We start from the raw sequence: 12,365 nt of genomic DNA, 5'->3' as shown, positions 1-12,365 counted from the left end.
GGGCCCATCAGGGGGTTTGGGGCTCCGTACCCTGTCACGCACAGAGAAGGGTCCATCAGGGGGTTGAGCAGCTCCCCCCTGTCACTCATAAAGTAGGGCCAATAGGGGAGTTGGGGCACCGCCCCCTGTCACACACACAGCAGGGCTGATCAGGGGGTTGGGGCACCGCACCCTGTCACACTTAGGGCAGGGCCGATGGGGAGGTTATGGCTCTACCCCGTCACACACAGAGCAGGGCTCGTGGGGGGCAGTTGGGGTGTCACCCTCTATCGCCCGCAGAGCAGGGCCAATCAGGGGGTTGGAGTGCCACCACTGTCACACTCAGGGCAGGGCCGATGGGGAGGTTATGGCTCTACCCCATCACACACAGAGCAGGGCCCGTGGGGGTGTGGGGAGTTTGGGGTGCCGCACCCTGTCACACACAGAGCCGCAGGGCGCTCAGGGGTTTGGGGAGCTCCCCCCTATCAGGCACAGAGCAGGGCTGATCATGGGGTTGGGGCACCTTCCCCTGTCAGGAACCGAGCAGGGCGGATAGGGAGGTTGTGGCCCCGCCCCCTGTCACACACAGAGCCGCAGGGCGATCAGGGGGTTTGGGCGCTGCCCCCTGTCATGCTGATCCCGGTGCTGGGAGGCCTCACGGCTTCGCTGATCCCAGTGCTGGGAGGCATATTACCCTTTTACTATATAGGATAGAGGCCTGGTGCACGGGTGGGGGCCAGCTGGTTTGCCCTGAAGGGTGTCCTGGATCAGGGTGGGGGTCCCGCTTTGTTGCCTGGCCAGCCTGGGTGAGGGGGTGATGGCTGTTCGCAGCTGGTCACACACCCTTCAGGGTGGGGGTCCCCACTGTGGTGCCTGGCCAGTCTGGGTGAGGGGCTGAGGGCTGTTTTCAGGCTGGCAGGTGACTGAAGCTCCCAACTGCTCCTTTTTTTTTTTTTTAATTCCGGGCCAGCTTTAGCTCTGAGGCTTGGCTCCAGCTCATAGGCCTCTGCTGCTGAAAGCAGGTATGTAGTTTGTTTGGGTTCTATAATCGAAACACTGTTTCGACTCCAGCTCTGAGATCCCGGCTGGCTGAAAGCAGGTTTTGAGTTTGTTTAGATTCTATATTTGTAACAATGTTTCAAACTGCAAGCTCAGAGGCCGGCAGCAGCAGGCAGGGAACGTTGGAGTCCTCCGTCACTGAAGCAAGCAAGCCTCATGTTCGCTTCAAGCCGCCTGGCTGCCAGCCGCCATCTTGGCTGGCAGTTAATTTGCATATTGCCCTGATTAGCCAATGGGAAGGGTAGCGGAGGTATGGCTAATTACCATGTTTCTCTTTTATTAGATAGGATATTCAGAATAGGCAAATTTATTGAGACAGAGATCATATTAGTGGTTGTGAAGGGTAAATGAAGGATGATTACTTAAGGGGTATGAGGTGTTTTTCTGGGATGACTGTGATTCGTTCACTGAATTAATATTGATTATGTGCCTACTATGTTCCAGGCAGTATTTCAGTTACTTTTGCATGTACTTTGCATTCAAAAGGAGAAAAAGACTAAGAATAAACAATAAAGAATATGTCTAAGTGTTGAAAATTGTAACAAAGATAAGTAAATCAGGCTAGATAAAGAGTGAAAAGGTTGAGGAGAAGTGTAAGTTTAGACAGATAGAACCTACCTGTAAAATAAAGTTTGTGCAGATGCCCGAAAGAAGTGCAGAAACAAGTCATGGAAATGTCTAGGAAAACAACATTCCTGGAATGCAAAGATAGGAACCATGCTTGGGAGTGTTCAAAGGAATGCCAAGAAAAATCATTGTGACAAGATCAGGGTGAAGGGAGTGTTAGGAAATGACTCTGGAGAGGTAGCCAGAAGCCAAGTTATGTAGGAGCTTTTGGGCTATGGCTAGGACTTTGGATTCCATGCTAAGGATGAAAGGAACAGGTGAGAAATACCTGAAATATGCTTTAAAAGGATCACTCTGGGTACTATAACCACAGTATTGAATCCAATTTATGGGAAATGTCCCAGACATCAGTCAATGCCTACATTATCAGCTTTAAAATCAGGAAATGTCTGGCTTTCCCACTCAACTCTTCCCCTGAGTAGCTTGGCAATTTATGTGAGGGCCTGATCTCATCATATCTCAGTCTCTTCCCCTCTCATATAAGGAACTAACTAAAGGCTCTTCCAGGTCTATCTTTTTATGATTCTAGAAAGTTAAAGTAGACTTCATTATTACGTTAGCTCTTTTACTTAACCAGTGATTCTTAACTAAGGGCATTTTGCCCAGCAGGGGACATTTGGCAGTATCTGGAGACATTTTTGATTGTTATAACTGGGGAGTGAGTTACTATTGGCAGCTAGTGGATAGAGCAGTGGTTCTCAACCTTCCTAATGCCGCAACCCTTTAATACATTTCCTCATGTTGGTGACACCCAACCATAAAATTATTTTCGTTGCTACTTCATAACTGTAACTTTGCTACTGTTATGAATCATAAAGTAAATATCTGATATGCAGGATGTATTTTCATTGTTACAAATTGAACATAATTAAAGCATAGTGATTAATCACAAAAACAACATGTAATTATATATGTGTTTTCCGATGGTCTTAGGCGACCCCTGTGAAAGGGTCGTTTGACCCCCAAAGGGGTTGCGACCCACAGGTTGAGAACCGCTGGGATAGAGGCTAGGAACACTGCTAAATATCCTGCCTTGCACAGGACAGCCTCTCACTACAAAGAATTATCTGTTCCAAAATATCAGTGTTGCTTTTGTTGAGAAACCCTGACTTAATAAAGAGAAAATTCACATGATTTACACTTGTGGCAGTTAAGTTAGTATTTTTCTGTATATACAAAGTTCCTGATCCAGCTTATCTATTCATTGTTTTATCAAGGTCAAGAATGACACAAGCTTTTTACTCTGAGTAATTTTGCATCTTGATTCTTTTCCGTATGTATAAAAAGCTGAAATTAAAATTAGACCATAATAACAGCCACTAGTTATTCAGAAAGGGGCCTGTTCATACAAACTTGGGTTCAAACAATACATCACATACTCAATGTGACTTTAGGCAAGTTACTTAACCCCTGTGCCAGAGTTTCTTTATTTGTAAGATGAAGATAGAATGTCTATGTCATAGAGATATTGTGACTAAGATAATAGATTACAAAATGCATAGTCTAGTGCATGACATAAGGTATGCATCAAATGGAAGTGATAATAATTATTACAATGTGCTTGGTAGGCTGAATGTGGCCTGGAGCTTGCAGGTTGCTCTTTACTTTTCTAGAATCTCTCTGATTTCCCCCTCCATTAATCTCTTTAATTTGTACTTCTAGTCTATGAACCAAGATTTTAGATATCCACTCTTCCAACCTTTAAGAATTGTGTCTAAAATTAGTTCTAAGCGAAGGCCTGGGAAGCTCCTGGGAGGAAAGTGCATGGATTTCTGCATGTTGAGTGCTCAGAGGCATTAACTTCTAGATTCCCAGCTGTGTCTCAAATAACAGAACTCTGTCATTCATGGGTTGGCAAAAGTGGATTTATAGTTGTGAGTTTATTCTTGTATTATTATATTTTTCATATAACTGTAAACCTACGTTTGCTCATCCTGTATACTAGTAAATGACCTCCAAGTATTGTTCCTATCATATCACAATGAAATATTGAAAAAAGTGTTATGGGCTCCTCTCACCAACACCAGAGAGGTGTTACTGGACAGGACAGCCCCCTGATCTGGTGGGAGAGGGCTGTCCCCAACCTCGATCCTTATCTTCTCACGTAATAATAAGTGAATTTATACGAAAGACCTTGACTACCTTGTGAATAGCCAATTTATTAAAGCAATTAAAGCATGCACCTTTATTGAAAAGGCAAAGCAGAGCAAGCAGGTCTATTTCATCCTGCTTGGAGCACAGATGGGCTTTTACAGTTGATCTGGAAAAGCAAACGTCTAGAGCAAGTTTGGGGAGTAATATATCCTCCTTCTGTATATAGGTTTCAAAAGATTATTTTGCTGAGTATCTTGGTACAGATTGAGTCTCAAGGTTTTCTTCTTGTGGTCTTCCCAGAATCCTGGCAGCTTTATCTTGCCGAGCCAGAGACTGCTGGCCTCTCTGCTTAGGGAGCAAAAGTGCCCTTTTTTCCTTTTCCTCCTCCCTTTCTGCATTCTCTCATTAGGGAGGTCTTTAAAGATTTGCTCTGGAGTGCCCTTGGCTGGGGAAGATGGTGATTTGTTATTTGCAGACCAACCGCAAATTACTTACATTGTTTGTCCTTGTCCTAATTTTCCTGTCTCCCTTTTCCTTATTCCTCCTGTCCTGGATTCCTGTAACACAAGTTTCCCAAGTAATTATTTTGTTCACATTGCCCAGAAAAGTCCCTTGCAATTTAGAAATGCACTGTTAGGTGATGGGATAATCTAATGCACCAGATCTGTCCTAAATAATAACATGATGCTTTGGTATTTGTAAGTGATAAGCCACTGAGACCTTATAGCAGTGATGCTCAGAGCCACAGATTTGAAAGCACATAAGAGTCTTTCATTTGCAAAGTGTTTAAAGCATTTTTAAATACTTTTGCATAAAATAAAATACAATAATAGATCTTTTGAATGGTTCAAGAGTTATAAGCTCTTCTACAGGGTAGGGCAAAAGTAGGTTTATAGTTGTAAACCTATTCCATAGATAGACTTCTTGTAAGGCAAATTCTGTAATTTTGTGTCTATCTGCATACACTGTGTTTAGACACCTAAAGAATCTCTGAGCCTACAACAGTTATGTATCTTTCAGTGAATGGTATTTTAAAATGGGTTTCTAGTCATAGGATGTTGAACACCATGAGATGATATTGCATTTTCTAGTTAGGCACTGATGAAGATAACCTTTAGACTTGAGGAGAACAAAAATCATTCAACATGAGCAAATACTATCATTTTAAAGTATACCTCTTCATTTCTAAACTTTACCCCAAACTGTAGCACATGCTGCTGGTTGTTTCTCACTATGTTTCCCCTTTCCCTTCTTTCATAGTTTTTTTTTTTTTGTAGATACAAAATAATTAGCCATTTACATGAGCAATAAACATTAATAATTATTAATTAGCAATAAACATTAATATTTCAAGAAAAAAGATTTTAAATATAATGATATTACCCAAACTGTACTAACATAGTATAATATCACAAAAGTTGTAGGATACATTAAGAATCTGCAAATAACAGGATTGCTTCTATCATATTTTAAAGTATTTTTTTCCACAGGGTCTATTTTTTTAAGATTATTCTTTATTTTTAAAATTGTTTTTATTGATTTCAGAGAGAAAGAAAGAGGGAGAGAGAGAGAGATAGAAATATCAATGATGAGAGAGAGAATCATTGATTGGCTGCCTCCTGCACACCCCCTACTGGGAATCAAGCCCGCAACCCGGAGATGTGCCCTTGACCAGAATCAAACCCAGAGCACTTCAGCCTGTAGGCCGACGCTCTATCCACTGAGCCAATCTGGCTAGGGCTGGCTCTAATTTTGATCATTAGTTTATGCTGTTCATTAAATTCCACAAATGAGTGAGATCCTGTGATATTTATTTTTCTCCATCTGGCTTATTTCACTTAGCATAATGCTCTCCAGGTCCATCCATGCTGTTGCAAATGGTAGGAGTTCCTTCCTTTTTATAGCAGCATAATATTTAATTATGTAGATGTACCACAGTTTTCTAATCCACTCATCTGCTGATGGGCACTTAAGCTGTTTCCAAATCGTAGCTATTGTAAATTGTGCTGCTATGAACATAGGGGTGCATATATCCTTTCTGATTGGTGTTTCTGGTTTCGTGGGATATATTCCTAGAAGTGGGATCACTGGGTCAAATGAGAACCACTTTTAGTTTTTTGAGGAAACTCCATACTATTCTCCACAGTGGCTTCACCAGTCTGCATTCCCACCAGCAGTGCACAAGTGTTCCTTTTTCTCCACATCCTCTCCAGCACTTGTCGTTTGTTGATTTGTTGATGATAGCCATTCTGACAGGTGTGAAATGATACCTCATTGTCGATTTGATTTGCAACTCTCAATGATTAGTGACTTTGAGCATGTTTTCATATGTCTCTTGGCCTTCTGTATGTCCTCTTTTGAAAAGGGTCTATTTAATGCCTTTTCCCATTTTTTGATTGGATTGTTTATCTTCCTTTTATTAAGTTGTATGAGTTCCCTGTAAATTTTGGAGATTAAACCCTTATCAGAGATAACATAGGCAACTATGTTCTCCCATGCAGTGGGCTTTCTTGTTGTTTTGTTGATGGTTTCTTTGGCTGTTCAGAAGCTTTTTATTTTGATGTAGTCCCATTTGTTTATTTTCTCCTTAGTTTCCATTGTCCTGGGAGCTGTATCGGTAAAAATATTGCTACAACATATGTCTGCTATATTGCTGCATATGGATTCTTCTAAGATTTTCATGGTTTCTTGTCTTATGTTTAAGCCCTTTATCTGTTTTGAGTTTATTTTTGTGTATGATGTAAGTTGATGGTCTAGTTTCATTTGTTTGCATGTATCTGCCCAATTTTCCCAACTCCATTTAATGAAGAGATTATCTTGACTCCATTGTATGCTCTTGCCACCTTTGTCAAATATTAATTGAGCATAATGGCTTGGGTCGATTTCTGGGTTCTCTATTCTATTCCGTTGGTCTATATGTCTGTTCTTGTGCCAGTACCAGGCAGTTTTGAGAACATTGGCTTTGTAATATAGCTTGACATCTGGTATTGTGATCCCTCCAACTATGTTCTTTCTGAGGATTGCTGCAGCTATTTGGGGTCTTTTTTTATTCCATAAGAATTTTTGGAGAGTTTGTTATAGATCTGTGAAATATGCTATTGGTATTTTAATGGGGATTGCATTGAATCTATAGATTGCTTTGGGTGGTATGGACATTTTAATGATGTTGATTCTACCACTCCATGAACACAGTATGTTCTTCCATTTGTTTATGTCTTCCTCTATCTCTTTTTTCAATGTCCTGTAGATTTCCGAGTACAGGTCTTTTACCTCCTTAGTTTATTCCTAGGTATCTTAATTTTTTTGTGTGCAATGGGAAATGGGATTGTTTTTTTAGTTTCTCTTTCTGTGAGTTCATTATCCTATCTAATAAAAGAGAAACATGGTAATTAGCGTACGACCGCTACCCTTCCCATTGGCTAATCAGGGCGATATGCAAATTAACTGCCAACAAAGATGGCGGTTAATTTGCATACATAGGCGCAATGATGGGAGGCCATAGGGGAAGGACGGTGATTGGAAACACAGGCGGGCAGGTAAGAGCCAGGAGGCACTGCCCCTGGCCCTGAATCGGAGATCCAGCGGTCTTTGCCTGCCCCCCTGCCGGTGATCGGAGAAGCCAGAGTGGGCATGGAAGAGGCCAGCGCAGGCCTCTTCCCTGGCCGCCCCTGCCAGGGATGAGCAACCGGAGATCCCACAGCAGGAAAGGGGGGCCTGCAGCCAGCCTCCCTGTGTGCGCTTGGGATCGCTGCAGCGATCAGGGAGCAGGAAAGAGCGGCCTCTAGCCAGCCCACCTGTGTGCCTGCCCCTGGGTCGTGGCGGCAATCATGGAGCAGGAAAGGGGGGCCTCTAGCCAGCCCCCCTGTGCGCCTGCCCATGGGATTGCCTGGAGATCATGGAGCAGGAAAGGGGGGCCTGCAGCCAGTCCCCGTGTGCCCCTGCCCCTGGGTCGCTGCAGCGATCATGGAGCAGGAAAGAGCGGCCTGCAGCCAGCCTCCATGTGCGCCTGCGCCTGGGTCACCAGGGCGATCCCACAGCAGGAAAGGGGGGCCTGCAGCCAGCCTCCATGTGCGCCTGCCCATGGGATCGCTGTGGGGATCACAGAGCAGGAAAGGGCGGCCTGCAGCCAGCTCCTGTGTGCACCTGCCCGTGGGATCGCTGTGGGGATCACAGAGCAGGAAAGGGGGGCCTGCAGCCAGCCCCCATGTGTGCCTGCCCGTGGGATCGCCCAAGGGATCATGGAGCAGGAAAGGGCGGCCTGCAGCCAGCCCCCGTGTGCCCCTGCCCCTGGGTTGTCACGGCGATCCCACAGCAGGAAAGGGCGCCCCACCCTGGCCACAGCTCAAGGGAGAGTACAACATGCAGTGGAGGCCAGGAGCCTGAGAGATCAACAGAGAGGGGCACCTCCCAGGTGTAGCTGGGGGCAGGCCCCCAGCAGACACACACACACACATACACACACACACACACACACAAACACAAACACACACACATGGGATGCCTGCACCGAGCCTCTGCTGCCAGACTGTGGCCATCAGTAGGACATCTACTGAGGGCTCCCGGACTGAGGGGCTGGCTTGGCTGAGGGAACCCCATCTCCCAGTGCACCAGGCCTCTAGTCAGTGTATAAAAAAAGCCATATATCTGAGTGTTAATTTTGTATCCTGATACATTGCATAATACTTTTATTAGGTGTAGTAGTTTTTTGATGGAGTCTTTGGTGTTTTCTACATATAGTATCATGTCATCTGCCAATAAGGACAGTTTTACTTCTTCTTTTCCAATTTGAATGCGTTTTATTTCTTCTTGTCTGATCACTATGGCTAGCACTTCCAGTACTATGTCAAACAGGAGTGGTGAAAGTGAGAATGCCTGTCTTGTTCCTGTTCTTAGGGGAAATGGTTTTAGTTTTTGCCCATTGAGTCTGATGTTGGCTATAGGTTTGTCAAATATGGCCTTTATCATGTTGAGATATGCCCCCTCTATTCTCACTTCACTGAGAGTTATCAAAAATGGGTGTTGGATTTTTGTCAAATGCTTTCTCTGCATCTATTGATATATCATGTGATTTTTGTCTTTCAATTTGTTTATGTGATGTATCACGTTCATTGATTTGTGAATATTGTACTAGCCTTGCATCCCTGGAATAGATCTCACTTGATCATGGTGTATGATATTTTTATTATATTGCTGGATGTGATTTGGTAAGATTTTGTTGAGGATTTTAGCATCTATGTTCATCAGTGACATTGGCCTGTATTTCTCTTTCTTTGTAGTGTCTTTCTCTAGTTTTGGGATTAGGATAATTCTGGGCTCATAAAAAAGAGTTTGGAAGTTTTCCTTCCTCTTGGATTTTCTGAAATAGTTTAAGGAGAATAGGTGTTAGTTCTTCTTTGAATGTTTTATAAAACTTTACCCTGAAGCCATCTGGACCTGGGCTTTTGTTTGTTGGGAGTTTTTTGATTACTGCTTCTATTTCATTAGATGTTATTGGCCTATTCAGGTTTTCTGATTCTTCCTGATTTAGTTTTGGGAGATTACATTTTTCTAGGAATTTGTCTATTTCATCCACATTGCCCAGCTTGTTGCATATAGCTATTCATAGTATTTCCTTATGATCCTTGGTATTTCTGTGGTGTTGGAAACTTCTCCAGTTTTATTTCTGATTTTTTTAATTTGTGTCCTCTCTCTTTGTTTCTTGATGAATCTGGCTAATGGTTTATCAATTTTGCTTATCCTTTCAAAGAACCAGCTCTTGGTTTTATTACTTTTTTTGTATTATTTTTTTAGTCTGTATGTTATTTATTTCTGCTCTAATCTTTATTATTTCCTTCCTTCTACTTACTCTGGGCTTTTCTTGTTGTTCTCTTTCTAGTTCTTTAAGTGGTAGGGTTAAATAGTTTATTGCTGATTTTTCTTATTTTTTGAGGTATGCCTGTAGGGCTATGAAATTCCCTCTCAGGACTGCTTTTGCTTTATCCTGGAGATTTTTGGTTGTTGTGTGTTCATTTTCATTTGTTTCCAGAGAGTTTTTTATTTCTTTCTAGATCTCATTGGTAATCCATTCATTGTTTAATAACATGGTATGTAGCCTCCATGGGTTTGAATGTTTTGGGGTGTTTTTACTGTAATTGATTTCTAATTTCATTCCACTGAGAAGATGCTTGATATGATTTCAATCTTCTTGAATTTGTAGAGACTTGTATTTTTCCTAACATGTGGTATGTCTTTGTGAATGATTCATGTGTGCTTGAGAAGAATGTATATTCTGCTGTGTTGGGTTGATATGTTTTATAAATGTCAATTAAATCCATCTCATCGAGTGTGTCCTATAGAGTCTCTGTTTCTTTGTTACGTTTTTCTCTGGAAGATCTATCCAGTGAAGTCAGAGAGGTGTTAAATTCCCCTGCTATGACTGTATTGTTGTTGATCTCTCCATTAAAGTCCTCTAGAAGTTTTTTTTTTTTTATATTTAGACTAGAGACCCAGTGCATGAAATTCAGGCACAGAGGGAGGGGTATCCCTCAGCCCAGCTTGCACCTACTCCAATTGGGGACCCCCTCGGGGGATGTCCGACCAGCAGTTGGACACCCCTCTCACAATCTGGGACCGCTGGCTCCTAACCACTCACCTGCCTGCCTGCCTGATTGCCCCTGCCTGCCTGCCTGATTGCCCCTAACCCCTCTGCCTGCCTTTCTGATCGCCCCTGACCTCTCTGTCTGCTTGCCTAATCGCACCTAACTGCCTCTGCCTGCCTGCTTGATCAACCCCAACTGCTCTCCCCTGCCGGCATGATCTCATCCCTAACTGCTCTCCCCTGCTGGCCTGATCACCCCTAACTGCCTCTGCCTGCCTGATCACCCCTAACTGCCCTCCTCTGCTGGCCTGATCTCACTCACAAATTGCCCTCCCCTGCAGGCCTGATCTCGCCCCCAACTGCCCTCCTCTGCTGGCCAATTTGGTTCTGATTGGTCAGTTTCTATGCCAGTCAGCGTCAAAAGCTCTGCCTCCTAGGCAACCATTGGCTCCTTGCATTCATCCAGATTTGGTTCTGATTGGACAGTTTCTATGCCAGTCAGCATCTCTGGGCCTATCAATGGGGACTGATCAGAAAAGCAGGGCTGATCAGCCGCACTGGTGGAGACCTGGAGAGAAATGGAGGTACTGCTGTTGGCCAGACCGGGAGAGAAAGAAAGGCAAGTTCTGATCAACGGCCTCTGTGGCTACAGATCAGACCCTGCCTCTCTCTCTGCAGGCCTCTCTCCAGGCCTGATCCATAGCCCCTTAGGCAGTCAGTGCTGGGTGGGGGTGCCCGCAGTGGCCACAGTCAGTGCTGGGTCACCACAGCTACCCTACATTGACTTCTGGTCTGATGGAGCCTTTGGTAGTAATCCGTCGTTACGACCCTGGCTCTTTATTATATAGACTAGGGACCCGGTGCACGAAATTCATGTCCCTCAGCCCAGCCTTCCCCCTCTCACATACTGGGAGCCCTCAGGGGATGTCCTAGTGAGGGCTTAGGCCCGCTCCCTGCTCCCCTTGGGGAATGGGCCTAAGCCGCAGTCTGGCCTCCCTTTGTGGGAGGCGACCAGGCTGATCAGGGGAAGGCACCAGCCCCATCACCCCGCTGCTGCAGCCACTTCCAGTCACCGCAGCCAGCAGGGTTTTTTCATCAACACAGACTCCAGTCCCTTCACCATGAAAAAATGACAACTTTCTTTAGGCATTTTCAACATGTGTCTTTCATCCTATATAATAATAGACAAACATGGTAATTAACCGTGGCTCCGACACACTTCCCATTGGCTAATCAGGGCAATATGCCAATTAACTGCCAACCAAGATGGCGGCCGGCAGCCAGGCAGCTGAAGCAAACAGGAGGCTTGCTTGCTCCAGTGATGGAGGAAGCTAAGGTTCCCCGCCTGCCGCTGCCGGCCTCTGAGCTTGCACTCTAAGAAACAATGTTGCAATTATAGAAGTTAAACAAAACCCAGAAACCTGCTTTCGGCCAGCCGGGCTTCAGCCAGCAGGATCACAACTGTGCTTCAATTATAGAACCCAAACAAACCCAGATCCCTGCTTTCAGCAGCCGAGGTCTCAGAGCTGCAGCCTGGCCTCAGAGCTAAAGCCAGCTCTCAGCTCCAGTGACAGCCATAGAAGGTAAATAAATCCCAGAATAAAAAAAGAAAAAGAAAAAAAGGAGAAGTTAAGTTGGGAGCTTCAGTCGCCCACCAGCCTGAAAACGGCCCTCAGCCCCTCACCCAGACTGGCCAGGCACCCCAGTGGGGACCCCCACCCTGAAGCAACAAGGTGGCTGCTAATTTGCATACTGAAGGCAGGCGGCACCGGGCAAGGCTGTCCGCAGTCCGGAACCCAGATCTGTGACCTGGCAGGCGGGGAGCAGTGCTTGAGGCTGTCAGTGGTCTGGGACCTGAATCCATGACCTGGCAGGCAGGGGCAGTGCTTCAGGCTGTCTGCTGTCCCAGGACCCGGATCCATGACCCTGCCAGGCAGGGGGCAGCGCTTGAGGTTGTCCGTGGTCTGGGACCCAGATCCATGACCTGGCCGAGGGGTGCGGGGGGGCAGAGCTTGAGGCTGGCCGCGGT

The sequence above is a fragment of the Myotis daubentonii genome, chromosome 1 (assembly GCF_963259705.1).
Source record: "Myotis daubentonii chromosome 1, mMyoDau2.1, whole genome shotgun sequence".
In the NCBI taxonomy this organism is placed as follows: Eukaryota; Metazoa; Chordata; class Mammalia; order Chiroptera; family Vespertilionidae; genus Myotis; species Myotis daubentonii.
The sequence above is the reverse complement of the archived record's forward strand: the minus strand, read 5'-3'. Positions refer to the sequence as shown.